Source organism: Parasteatoda tepidariorum, chromosome 10 (assembly GCF_982258835.1).
Source record: "Parasteatoda tepidariorum strain Cologne lab strain chromosome 10, Ptep-v5.0, whole genome shotgun sequence".
Classification (NCBI taxonomy): domain Eukaryota; kingdom Metazoa; phylum Arthropoda; class Arachnida; order Araneae; family Theridiidae; genus Parasteatoda; species Parasteatoda tepidariorum.
In genome coordinates, this window is record NC_141764.1 from 37,417,958 (window position 1) to 37,433,395 (window position 15,438).

Below are 15,438 nucleotides of genomic sequence, written 5' to 3' on the forward strand. Positions count from 1 at the left end.
ATGGATTTAATGAATGATGTTTCATAAGTGCCGGTGCTTTATACTGCAATTTGATCTGAACTTTTTTTTATAGTATGCTGTATTTATATTACTTATAATTTATGAAAAAGGAGGTAATAATATCATATATATTAAATGAAGGTTTGCAGTCAGCTTGAAAATTTTCTTGACAAAAGCATGAAACTATCTGCATTATCACTGAGATGAATATTATTTAATTTAGTAATATTCATATTTAAGTATTATATAATGTATAATTTAAGAAAAATTAGAAACTACTAAAAAAAAAAAAGAATTTTTGAAACTATACGAAGTAAGAACCTGAGAAATATATCCTATAAAAGCGTTACCGATAACACATTTTTATATTTTTTATTTCATCCCACAAATTTATAAGTTAAAACTAGAATAATGTAATCTTTCATTTAGAGTTTGACCGCCTTTCCACTTTTAATTTGATATTCATCATCAGGAGTGTCATTCAAATTATAGGGAAATGTTTTTAAAATTTTAAAATTATGTTTCAATACAACCAAAGAATATGAATTCTAGGAATGCGCATACGATCTAAGAAACGATAAAGCCGTTACCCACATTTCTTTTTCTGTCTTGTTTTAACTGCAATTTTTAAATTATTAGAAGGAAGATTTTTACTAAGTTACATTACATATATATTCAAAACTTCATCGAATATGAGGAAATATTTTTAAAATTATGTTAAAATATGACCTAAGAATTTGCATGCTAAGATTGTGTACAACAATAATATTTATTTATAGAGTACTGTAATATTTATTTAGTTATTGTGATTCATACTATTGTAAAAATTATAGTATATCAGATTCCCTGTTCCGCAAAATTTCAAACACCGAAAATGAATTTTAGAGAAAAAAATTTTGGCCCCCAAAATGCCGGTACCATTTATCGTAATTTGATCCGAAATTTTTTTACAGCGTACCTCTGAATTCCCGAATTTGAATAAGCTCAGGTTAGAACGTTCTTTAACATATTCTTTAACACCTTCTTTAGCATATTATTCAACACATTCTTTAGCACTTCCCTTAACATATTCCATCCTACTCGAGCTTTATAGTCATATCATTCATTTTGTGGAATATTCTTAAATAAACATTTGTCATATTTAATGATGATTATATTTAATGTAGCCATTTGTTCTGCATTGCATCTTTCATGAAGTTTAATTTTGGTTTGCAAAGCTTGGGCCCCCCTTTTCAGACACGTCAGAGATTAGTTTATAAAAGGATTTTCAGAATTAAAAAATCTGGTAAAGTTACGTAAAAAATAAGCAGTACATAAAAGCTTATTTACAGTATTAGTTCATTTACAGTTATTATTTACAACAGTATATTATTTTATAAGTATTCTGATTGTCAGCAATTATACGGACAACTGTAAATTATGCGGTTTTCTGCATCTTTCCCATGTCTGCACATTTTCAGCACCAGGATCTTATTTAATTTGTAATTTTCTTATTAAAACTGAAGTAATTTTCTGAGACATTTTTAAATTGTGAAAAGTACTAGCTCTAGTACAAAGATATTCCTAACAGCATCTCTTAAGGCCTCGTTATTAAATGAATAAACGTAAACAGTTTTCTTTAGAAAAGAAGTACTTTCACTTTTAAATACTTAAGAAAACTTTGAAAATATGAAGAGCTGTGGAGAATAATTTTCCCCGAAAACGTGTTCGTAATTCAACATCACCGCAGTTCCATTCTTGGTGGAAATGTTGCAACAGCCTGATTACTTCTTAACATTTCGAATTTCTCATTAACGTAAGTATCTCTTCTGAATAATACGGGCATCTTTTAATCTTAGCCTTTTACTCCAAAAGTAATGAGGAACGAAAAGTAACCTCTTATATGAAAGATCATCATGACTTTAATGGAAAATTGCACAGCTTTTCTAGTAAAAAATATGTTTTGATTAAAAGCATACAAAGTGAATTTTCTTTGAACTTTTATACATGTGTTCTGCTTTTGATTTTAACTTATGTAATGCAGTATATCAACCAAATAATTTTCCTAAATCGTTTTGTCTGTTGAAAGTATAAATCCTTTTACTTTCCAAAATAAGGTACGCGTTTTGTTTCCAATTCCATTTTAATTAACGCATTGCTATATTTCAATTGAATAACTTATTTGAAGAGTTTAACTCTTTGACACAAAAATTTTTATTCATTCGTTTGCATTATTTTAAATCAAAATAAGTGGAAAATATTATATTTATCATTGAAATAATTTGGTTATGAATGGTTATGAAGTACATCAAGGAGTATTGGTGTCTTTTTCTGCGTTAAAGGTAAAATCTTCCATCACAGCTCATTTCCAAACAATGATTTTTCCAACTTGCACTTATTTGCAGTTATTTATAGCTAAGAGAAACAGTTACTCATCAATGAATTTTCTTATTAAAAAATCAATAATTAATAAATTCTTTTACAAGAATGAAAAAAAAGAAGGCAATTTTTTGGATTAGATATTTCAGTGCAAGTACAATTCCCACAATCTAATAAACTTTTTTCAGTTACTATTAGACTTAGCTTTATAATTGTTACTAGAGTGTTAAAAATATATCAACTGGACAACGGTGTCCCATCTGCAACACAGGGTTAATAGAAGTGCATATATTTATTAATATTTTCAACCGATTTAAATTTTTGTTGTAACATGTTATTATTTGTAGTATTACTCTGTGCTAGTTACCCTGCAAATTAATTAAATAGGGTAGCTCTTAAAATAAATTCGGTAAAAAGCTTTTTGAGTTCTTTTTTGATTACAATGAATTTTATTTTCATTATTTGAAGGAAAAATATGCAGATTATTAAGGAACTGTTTTATGTTGCACTTTAATGATACCATAGAAAAGTTCAACTGGAATTATCTTCACTACAAGAGAAGCAAAATGGCAACACTGCAATATTCTACTGCACCCTTATAAATAATTAAATTTAAAAAGGACTTTTCAAAGACAATAAAATTTTTTAATCATTATAAATTATCCTTGAAGATTAAAATAAAAAAAAATTATAGTAATGAATTTTTGACAAAAAAATGATGCAGTTATTTTTTTATTGAAGAAAATGACATTTTTTATGGAGTAAATTTTTTTATAGAACATAATTTAACATAATATATAATAGAATATAGAAAATATTTTTAGAATATAAAACATATTATAGAATGCATTATGGAATATAGAATATATTATAGAATATAAAACATATTATAGAATGTATTATAGAATATAGAATATATTACAGAATATAATTTATATAGGATATAATATTTTTTTATAGAATTAAAACTAAACTATTACCAAAAGTATTAGATTTATTCAGGTAGAATGGATACGAAAACTATTTATAAATGAATTAAAAATCTTTTGAAATTGTTAATGCGCCTTTTTCTGAATTTTTTTATATTAGTAATACTTTAAGCATATACATTTTATAAGATTTTGTCATAGTCTATACCCATTTTGTTGAAGTAAGTCATACTATAATATGTATGATATATATTTGAGACAAAAATATTTGTGATAAAAAGATTGTACTCTGAATAAAACGCAGTACAAATGTCTTATGTCTAGTTCATACAATTAAAGCACATACAATTATAGTTTTATAATTATAGTTTACCAATTCCTTGATATAACGGTGCAAGAATAAATTATATAAATAAACAAGTATAAATCCTTTTCTGAATCAATAAATGATATCTTAGGATTTTCATTATAAAATTTTTTTTTCGAACTAATTGTTTCAACTATTATACAAAACATTCATTAAAAGCTAAACAATCATGATTCTCGGAACGTTTAAATCTCTCTTATATACTGGCAATAAATTCTTATCAATCTGTGATTTATCTTCATGTTGTCACATCAATCAAAGTGATTTAAGGTGTAAGTATCAGTCACCAATCCTGTTGTTGATAGCGTCATCTGCATCGTTAACTAACTTTCAGATCAATACTAACTTAACGATTTATCTAGGGTTCATTAGTAAACAAGACTGGAAATTCGAAAATGATATATGCTGATAACTGCTAGGACTCAACTCTTAATTGATAAATTATTACTTTTTTGAGTTAAAAAATAAAAATGACACTTCATGCAACGTAATATAGATTGGTAAACCTTTTTATGTTGTAATTATACGCTCAAAGTTGATAGAAAATTTAATAACCAAAATAACTAAATATGAAATTTAGAAGAGAAATCTGACAGTCACAAAGTTATCAAGATGCTTCGAAAGTGACTATAATGTTCGAAATTTTTCGGTAAAAAGGGTTAACAAAGTTTTCTGGGGGTACTGATCCAGTAGCTTCCTTGTCTTCTGTATTGGTGCAAAATTACAAGGCTACGGAGTTAAACATTAGTAGTCGTAAATCCAACATTTGATCGGCTGTTCAACGACTGTTATAAAAATGAAATAAGAAGGCCGATGCAATAATATTTGAAATTTAGAAGAGTAGAGGATACTGACAGTTCACTAAGTTATCAAGATGCTTTGAAAGTGGCTATAATGTTAGAAATTTTTCGGTAAAAAGGGTTAAATAGCAATTTGTTTCATTATTATTTTAGCATATTCAACATAAACATTTAAATAACCATAAATTGGATAATATTAAAACTGTTAAATATTAAAAAAAAATGTCTATTGACTGTTTTTACCTAATACGGTTTAACAACCGGAATTCTATCCGCAATAACTTATGAAGCTATTTTGTTCCGTGAAGCTGGGCACATGATGTAGCTGAAAAATCTACTCGGTCAATATCTTGACCAGCAGAACAGGAATTTGAATCCCAGCATTAACACCACAATAATTTTTTCATTCCTTTAATACATGAAAAGTTTCTAGTGTCCTGCACTCTTTAATTGGTGACTCCAGACCAGGGGTTTCCAACTTACATGAGGGGGGGGGGGGCTCAATTAAAAACACCAGTCAAATGGCTGGCCACAACTTTATCAAAATTTTATATAGGACTCTTTTATGCTTAAAGGAACATTTAATATTACTGTCATATTTTTATCAAATTGTACAAAGCAAAAGTATTGAATTACAAATTAAAATAAGAAGTAGATTTAAAAGAATATTTTCTTGCATATTAAAAAATTCTGGCTTATAATTCTGTAAATAACTTTTATGTGCACTTATGAATTAAACAATTAATGTGCAACGAAGAAATTAGTTTTTTTTTAACGAAAGAAAAGTATTTTAAACCCATAAAGATTTCTACGAAAATTGCCCGCAAAAAAATGACAACTAATATAATTTATTTCGAGGGGCACAGAAAAAAGGCTTCGTGGGCCTGATGTGGCCCGCGGGCTGCCAGCTATTAACCACTGCTATAGACTATAGGAATACAAAACTATAATCCACGCATAAATGGCGCAGCCCCCACGAAGCTCTAACTCTCGTTTAAGTTTTATTTTTATTTTGCTAGTACTACTAGTTGTAAATGGTTACAAAACTGTATAGTTCTGTATTCCCGGTTTTTTAACAGTAACTAATGATTTAATATTAATAATGGAATTTTAATATTAATTATTCAGTTATTATAAGTCGGGTACTAGATTTGAATAACAAAAAATCCTTAAAGCTTCAGTTCATTTTATTGAAAAATTATAGGCGCAATTTCCCTTATTTGCAAAAATTGCAAACGCATAAACATAAAAAATCAAATAAGCTCTAAACATTTTCTAACTAAGTAATTGATGACCGAATTTTTTCAAGGAATTGTCTTTGATATTATCTAAATATTAAATATCAACTGCTTTTTTTTACGTATTCAGATAATTAGCAAACTTCTTTAACTTTACGCAATCCTGTTCTGATACTTTCTTTGTATTTGAATCGTAGATTTTATAGTTTGTGATTTTAAAACATTATAAAAGTTTATTACGCAAACAGTTTTATTTACAATTAATTGCTTAGCAATTGAACCCTATGAAATTGTTAAATCATGTAAGTGTTTAAATTTTCAATCTCTTAGCATTTTTCAATTAATTAATTCATTACCGAATTTTTTCAAAAAATTGTCTTTGATATTAATTATATTATACTAATTATTATATATTGACTACTTTGTTTTACTTCTAATCGTATTCGAATAATTATCAAACAATTATCAATTACCAGTTTTATATTTCAATTACAATTAACTTCTCAGCAATTAAACCCTATGAAACTGTTCAAATATTGAACCATGTAAGTGTTTAGCAATTAAAAGTGTCAAGTTAAAAGGAATAGTGCATTTGAATTTTAAGTTATGTGCGTTAGTTCATTTTGCTTAATTTGTAAATTTTAAACTTTTTGTAAATAGTTTTAAAATTATAAAGCTGGTAAATTATATTTTTTCAGAATCTTTACATAAACTTTGCATGATAATAGGCTTAAAACTATAAATTAAATTCTTTTATCCGTATAAGAAATCTCTGTAGCAATCAAGATATAATTCTTAGTTTTTATGTAAAACTTATAAAAATATACATAAATATAAATTTATTTTGTCCCATAAATTATTTGCTAATATAGATTAAAGAGTTTAAACATGCATGATTTAAACATATTTTAAAAGTAAATTTTCAGTCATAAGAAATTTATTAGTTTAAGTAAAAATACTTACATATTCTAAAAATTAATTTTCAATCATAAACTATTTCTAATTTAGATCAAAGATTCGAAACATAAAAAATGTGAACAAAATTTAAAAATAAATTTTCGAGTCTATTAACTTATTACGGTGATAGACTCTGAACATTCAAAATTTGAGCATAATTTGAAAGCCAAGTTATGTATTAGTCATTTTTAGTTTTTAGAATAAAATCTTCAACTTTGATTTTAAAAATTATAGTTTTGTCTAAGTTTTCCTTTTTAAAAATAACCATGGATTCAGTTTTAGGTATAATAAGGATGCATTTTTCATCATTTGTAAGAAAACATAGAACTTCGTTAGAACTAACTATAACAATGAAGAATTATAAGAAAGAACGACTACTTCAGACTAATTAGCTTTGGGTTTGAAAAGATTAGGAAGACGTTAATGAACTTTTCGCAATGCAAGCATCTATAACAAGCATTTTTATTTTGAATCACTTACCTAAGATAAGTAAATAAAAATTATTTTTTAAGATATGGTAGAATTTTTGCAACTGAAATTATATTTGTTCAAAAGCGCTATATGTCTATAAACTATTCTAACAATCTAAAAGATAAAAATTCGATTTTTTCGGCTAGAATATATTATGAAAAGAACGCAAACAAAAGAAAAACAGCTTCAGCTGCTTCAATAAAGGATTTAAGATTAGAAGACATGTAACATTTCTGTAAAAATAATAATTCTGAAAAATGCATAGCTATAGTTTAATATCATATATGAAAGACTGAGCAAAGTGGTTAATTCGTTACTCTTATCAGCATACAAAATCAGTCATATAACCATGCAAAATCACCATACAAATCGATGGAACATATATTTTTTTGCCTCTGATGTAGTCAGATGTTGTATCGTTGTGACTTTAAAGATAGATAGATAGATGGATAGATAGATAGAGAGAGAGAGAGAGAGGGAATATGTATTATTATTATTTTTCATGCAAGAGGCTCAAATTGTGGATTGTGACCAAATAATAGCAGTTGTTATAATTATTTGATGTTGTAACAGACACATTTAGGAAAAGAGATAGTTATAAATTATTTGCAAAGGATTAATAATTCGAATATTATTAATTGCATTAAAGAAATAGTAACGTACTTTTAGAATGGTGATTATAACTCAATTTTAGGGAAAAAAAGAACGAAAGAACTAGCATAAATAGTTAAGAACTAAAAATAAATTGTTAGTTATTAGTATGATAAAAAAATCATAACTTTAATTGAAAGAAAAATCTGATGCAAACTAAGTTTATAGAGAAACTGTAAATTACTTCATGAACTTTAGTAGCATATTTAATAGCTTATTTCTTATATAATTTGTTATATTTATTTACTTAAAAAATGTCTTTAAATTATGAAGTGTAATTACAAGTAATAATGATACCCACAAATAATAAATGAAGTATACTTCTCACAAGCATAATTTTACAATATATAATCCTAACACGAATTGTTTAAAATGTAAATTGTTGCCACGACTCACAACAAAATTTCTTGTGACCTGTGGATGATTTGTTTCGTTTTACTCTCTATATTTGACTTTTATAATCTTTTAAAGCAAGCTTATTGGATGATTTATAATTAAATCTTTATTGAATTTCCTTAACTTAAAATTGATTATCTCTATTTTGTTAACTCGTTTGAGAATATAATTATTCTTTTATTTCAATTATTTTACGTTTTAGTTACAAATATTTACAATACGTTACAAATATTATCAATTAGTTACAAATATTTGGAATTACAATTAGTGCTTATAATATGTTTTTAGTTTCTAAAAATAAGATAAAAATTATAATACATATTCAGGTAATTTAACATGTCTTATATACTAGTGAATTTATGTTTAATAACCGTAGTGGTAGTTACGTTACAATAATCATTAGCTATTGCTAGCGAAATTATCAAACATTTTTACATGCTTGACGAAGGGTATTCGGTTTACATTTACCATTGCATATTTTGATTTCTTCCAGGTTGAAGAAACACTTAACTCTTATTCTACTTTTGAAGTGAATGTTCATAACTTACTCATTTTTATTTTATTTTAAGAGACTCGTTATATTAAAATACAATAACTTATGTAAGATGGGTGTAATCATTTTTAATGGGGTGGATGGGTTTATTGTCTGGGTGGAAATTAATATTAAATGAATATACTACAGCTACGAAGAGAATTGATTCTTTATATTTCATTTTTCAGAAAAATTAAGCGATGAATGAATTTTCTCTTATATAAATTAAACATCTCCATTTAATCCTGGGCTTGCAATTATTTTCAGAAAGTAATCTTGAACAAAAAATAAATTTCTTTATCGAAATACAATTATTGTTTTCTCATGTATCAAAATAATGTTTCTAATTCCTTTTGTTACGATGCATAAAAAATTTAAGTTGAAAAGTTCTCATTAAACACAATTGAATATAGCAAGAATACATTTCGCTATGAAATTTTGAAATTAGCTTCAAAGTGGAGCTCACGCAACTACTGTTTTTCGTAGGCTTTAATAAATTTAGATCTAATAATAGTTCAGTTACGTTTTGCGACAGTGAAAGTGTTAGAGTATAAAAATTTATGTTGAAAGGAAATTGTACTAAATTCAAATGAGTTAAATGAGGCAATAATAATTACATATACTCAATAAAACATTATGATCTGCTTTTAAATTGTATATTTCTTACATATTAATTCGGATGTAACTTATTATAAACTAACAGGATGGTAATTTACATCTAATGGAACATCAATTTAAGTCCTAGTCTCTAATGTTAAAGCTTTTAATTATTTCAGCAGAGTTTAGAGTTTTTAATCGTGACTAAGCTTTTAGCTGATTTTTCTTACGAAATAAATTAGTTAACTAGTATTTTTTTAGTGAAACTCTAGTTAGATTTAAGCACATGTAATAAAATGCATAATTTTATACTTAGAAAAATTTGCTAGATCAGTTGAATCGAATACATTAATAATGATATAAATTCAGTTCGGCACACAATAATTCAAATTATTTAGTTTCATTAGTTCTTCAACAACTGAAATGTATTTATATTCCTCAAAACAGTATAAAACTTCAAGATAATAATAAGTTTATTTCCCATTATCAAAAATGAATGTTTAACATCGAGTGTTAACTATCTTAATTCTACCGTTTCTTTAAAAAAAAAACTAATTTTATTCTAATTCTTTCTATTTACAAAACATGATGTAAATTAAGATGACGAAAGAAACAAAGTTACCTGATAGCATACGATTCCGATTCCCTAGGGACGAATCAGCAAATACCAGACAAGTAATTTCTTGTATACCAGTTTCAGTCCTCGACGTTGTTTACATGCAAATAGCTAAACAGGGATTCATTACAGTGGCGCCGTAATGACTATAAAGGAGCTATCACTTTTAATGGCGCTTAAAATTTGCGTGGTTTTCGTACAAAAAGGGCCCACATTGATGTCAATTTACTCCTAAATCCTTCTTTTAGAGCATAGACTTGGAAGAGTCCATTAAAGCTTACATGGTAATAGACATTAGGTTTAATGTCTGAATAAGTTTTATGGATGTCAACTGCATATATAGTGCGGCTCAGATGCGTGTCCTGGTGCATAAATGTTTTTGAATGCATTATAGAGATATGTCAGACAAATATGCATAGCTTATTGAAATAATTTAGTTGTTATGCTTTTCAAAAGAGGATTTGGTTTGAGACAAGAGTTTGAAAATAAATTTAAAATTTTTGTTGTTAGTTTTTTTGTAAAAATGAAATGTATATTGAGCTCAATCAGGCAGAAGCTCAGGGTCTGGGCCATTTAAAATATCTTAAAAACCTATAATGAGTTGCGAGTTAGATGGAGTTCTCAAAACTTTTATTTTTTTGCTTAATGTATGGGATATGGGGAACTACCGTAAATTTCTTTTAAATTCAACTATTGGTATTCAGAGAAAAGCATAAAAATTGGCTGTTATGTAGAATTGGTGTTATATTTTTTTTCAAATATTACTAAATTGATGTAAATTGCAAATTACGGACGATATGTAACATCACCCATTTTGAGGTTAATTATCAAGGCCAATTCAGCAAAAGTCGGGTCCTAGGACAATATATATATATATATATATATATATATATATATATATATATATATATATATATATATATATATATATATATATATATATGGGTGATTCTTTGGGAACAGGACAATGCGGGAAATAATTTCTTCCATTTCAAAAGTCTTCAAAATAATCTAAATTGGTTACATTTATTAATATCTTATAGGCAGCGGTGCAGTTTATTGACATTTGCTCAAGAAAAAAAATAAAATAGAAATTCTCCAAATTTTGAATGACAAGAAAATGACTTATTAGCTGCGAAGTTAAGAAAACAGTCATTTTAAGCTAATAGTAAGTAACTCAACTTACGAAATTTGAGTAGATAATTCTTTGAGAAAGATAATTCAATTTAATTCTAGAAATGCTTACGACGGTTGAGATTAAAAAAATTAGATATTAAAAAATGTATCGTAAGTTTTGAAGCTAGTTATTACTGGAAATATACCAGGAAAATGTGACATACCAGGAAAATGACATTTTGATATTCAATTAAATTTTTGAACTCAGCAAAACAGTCAATGCTAGCGCAAAGTCATTTTAAAATGGTAATAGCAATGCTATTTATAAAATTTTCCTTAAAAAGTTCTTTTAGTAGTATAGTATTAGATCTTGGAGCAAGAGACAGTGAATTGTCATATTTCGCGAAAAAATCATCCATACAAAATTTTGTTATTTGCACATCCTTCAGTTTATAATTTAAATTGTATAAAAAATGGTTGTTATGAATACTTTCAATATGTTATTGATACACATTAAATATATAAAATTTTCTTTTCGAATCTTTAATAAGAAATTAAATTTCCTTAAAAAAAGGAAAATCGAAATTTTTTTAAAAATGTTCTTTATTGGATATTACTTACTGCTCTCCAGTTTTATATAAATGATCGTTATATAGTGTTAAATAAAAAAAGCTTACATATTCATTTACTTACTGTATTAATTTTTGAATGATAAACTGAGCATAAAATTTACAAAAATATAAATTTTGAACTTTTAGAGTATACTTTTACTCCAAGAGTTTTTATTTCCTCATTGATTCATAGAATGTAATGAAAATGAAATGAAATGAAGTAAAAAGATTATAAAAGAGAATAAAGTAAAGTCAACTATAATTTAAAAATCAAAGAAAGTAAAATAAAATACTTATATTCTATGGAAATGGCACAAACAAAAATTTATAATGCTGAAACTCTTGTTGGAAGTATTATATATTATAATTTATTCAGCCACGTGTTATAGATAAAAATAATTGCTAATAGCACTTGTACAATTTGGCTAAAAATAGTTTCTTTGATTCATTGTTGTATGAGAAAGGTTCTTTTTTGTAAATGGACAGTTTGTGTAAACTTATGTAAATATCAGTACCATTTCCACTTCCACTTTTTTCCATTTTCTCTTTTAGATATTTCAAATTAGAGTATTTTCATTCTTTTTTAAACTGATGAAACTGCAAGAATTTAGTCAGACACTTTTATACTTAGAAATGATTTAAATGTGGAAATGATTTAAATGGAGAAAATGTAAATTTAACTACCGTAAAATATGAATCGACGAAAAGTCTTCCTTTTACAAGTCTGAGCTAAGGAAATTTACATTTAAAAACTATTAATTTTAAATAAATAGTGTAGTTAAATGTTTTGTTTCTGAATAATCCTTCAATAAACGATAGTTACAATATGTCGCGGAGATGATTTTTTTTCGTGAATTTAGAAATTTTTACAGTTTTTAAGAGTTGAATAGTTATAGCTTGATTAAAAACTCTATTCGCTTCAGAAATCTACGAATTGGATATAACAGTCAACATGTTTCAATGCATTTCATCGTGAATTACTCCGCCCGGCCAATGCGGTTTTTCTTATTCTATTTTTCACCTTTTTTTTCCTCTCGGCTTCTGTGGTTTTTCTAGTTTCTTTTTACCTTCATTTTTCCATTTTTCTTTGGCAACTTCATGCTTCATACTTCAAATCATATTTGCTTCTTCTCATTTACATCTGACAAGTCTTGAAAATGGGTGCTCATTTTCTGTTATATTTCCCGTTTGTATATTTTTGAAGCCAATGAAGTTTTTAATCAAGCAATATCTTTCCGCTTCAGTTTTTTGGGATCATGTATTTAATGAACAGTTACGGTTTAATAAATTAACTAAAGACATTAAGATCGTTACAAAATAGCTACGATGCATAAAACAAAACAAAATAAAATATTTCAATTTTTTAAAGTTTTATATTTCTTATACACTGGTTATCATAAATTAAGGAAAAATCACAAAAATAGCGATAACTCTTTCAAAAGTAAGCCAAACCGTGCAAAATTTGCATATGTTGTCCACTAAGAGTAGCTGAGTAAAATTGCAATATGCAAATTAGTGGCGCTGCACTCGGCTTACGTCATCTGCCTGGAGCATAAAAGTCCAAGTTTGAGAGAAAGCACACAAATTTTACTGTGATTGCGACATTGAAAATCTGAGATAGCCAATTCGTAATAATGACCTCTAGGCATCATTTGCCTGAAGAACTACGATGGAGAGCCATCGGGAGACTAGAGGCAGGGCAGAGTCAATCAGAAGTGGCCAGATGGCTAAATGTGAGTCCATCTGTGGTTCATAGACTTTGGAGGCAATTTCAAACCACAGATTCGGCATCTAGGAGGTTCAGTCAAGGACGGCCAACTGTTACGACCAGTGCCGATGACCGATATTTGACATTAAGTGCACGCAGGAATAGAACCGCTACTCCGACACATCTTAGATCCTCTCTTGCTGCAGCCACCGGAAGGTTGGTGTCAACGTCAACTGTGCGCAGAAGGCTCCACGAAGGTGGTCTGTATGCGAGACGACCAGCCATTTGCGTGCCGCTCACATCACGCCATAGGAGAGACCGTTTGCAGTGGGCCCGACAACATGTCCACTGGACGTCAGATCAATGGAGGCCTGTTCTCTTTACGGATGAGTCCAGGTTTAGTCTAGAAAGTGACAGTAGACGTTATTTGATATGGAGAGAACCTGGGACCCGTTATCATCCATCAAACATCCGTGAAAGAGATGCATACGGAAGAGGCAGTGTCTGTGTTTGGGGAGGCATATCCTTAGGAGGGCGCACATACCTCCATGTCTTTCCAAGGGGAACCGTGAATGCTCAGGTTTATCGAGACAACATCCTTGATGCTTATGTGCGCCCATATGCCGGGGCAATTGGTGATTGCTTCCTGTTACAGGACGATAATGCAAGACCACACAGAGCTCGCATTGTTGATGATTATCTTCAACAGGAAACAATTACTCGCATGGAGTGGCCAGCTCGATCCCCGGACTTGAATCCTATCGAGCACGTTTGGGATGCTCTAGGGAGGCGTGTATCTGCCATCAATCCGCCCCCTCAGACCCTTGCCACGCTTGCAACTGCTTTACAAGAGCAATGGCTCTCACTTCCTATTGAACTGATAGACCGCATAATTGAAAGCATCACACATCGCTGTTTGTGCTGTATTGCTTCTAGAGGCAATCATATTCCATATTAAAGGTACTTTTTCTATTGCAAACCGATACTTCCAATTTGTTTATTTTATACATGTGCTAATTTCTATACTACTATTAATGTCTGATAATTTCTTTTTATGTTGTTTAATACCTTACTATGTGTTGTATATTGTGGGTAAGTTTCATAAAATTCCATGTGTAATTTCTTGAGTTATCGCGATTTTTGTGAATTTTCCTTAATTTATGATAACCAGTGTATATTTATAATTAAAGGGCAACGAAAATTAATGTTTTCAATTACGAAAGTAAATTGTACTTAAATAACAATATAACAAAATATGAGTAAATAAGCCTATGCATTTTTTAAATCATTACTTTATTAATTATTTTCGCAAAGTATGTGAATTTATTTCAAAACTAGGAATAACTGGAATAATGTTATAGGTAATGTATTGGTAACTAGGAATAAAGTTATTAATGTGAAATCACGGGAACAGATCTTAACGTTGAATAAATTTCAATAGTTTATTTCTTTTTAGGTATTAATAAATTTTTTTTCTTCTTTTGGCTACCTCAAGTTTCTTTTTCAAAAGATTATTGATACAATAAAAAATATGTAAATATAATGAATATAATCTAAAGTTAGTTATTATTTGCGCGTTGCGTTTATTAAGTTTCTATCCTCAAAAATTTTAATTATTCTGTCTTATAAAAACTGACAGTTAATTTGTAAATTTAAGAATAAAAATATTGGAATTCAAGAAAGCACTAATCCATTTTGTAAGATCAGATTTTTTTCAAAAAAGTCTTATACTATCAATGATTATTGCTAATTTTATACCATCTTTAAATAACTTTTTTATTAAAGTGTAATCGTAAATTATAAAAACACAATCAAATTGAAATCAATTCAATTCAACTACTGTGTTTTGAATAAACAAAAATAAATAAGCTTTAATAGGAAAAAATTTTAACTTTTTTTTTTTTATTAAAAAGAAGTATATAAGAATTTTGTTATATAAATACTTGAAAAAAAGAAAAAAAAAGTGTAGTAGATGTAATATGATAAAAAAATAAGTAACTCTACTAGATAACTAAATCCATACAATTACGAGAAATATAATTTAACTTAAGTATTGTTTTATTTCAAGACAGCTTGTAAAGGATTATGAAA

At 27.7% G+C, this 15,438-nt stretch overlaps 1 protein-coding gene across 1 annotated transcript in view; it reads right to left on the bottom strand.

Annotated features, from left to right (window-relative positions):
* The window catches only part of LOC107454468 (vesicular glutamate transporter 1-like), a 194,330-nt gene that overhangs the window by 150,302 nt on the left and 28,590 nt on the right, over nucleotides 1-15,438 (bottom strand). The gene's annotated exons all lie outside the window — the stretch shown is intronic.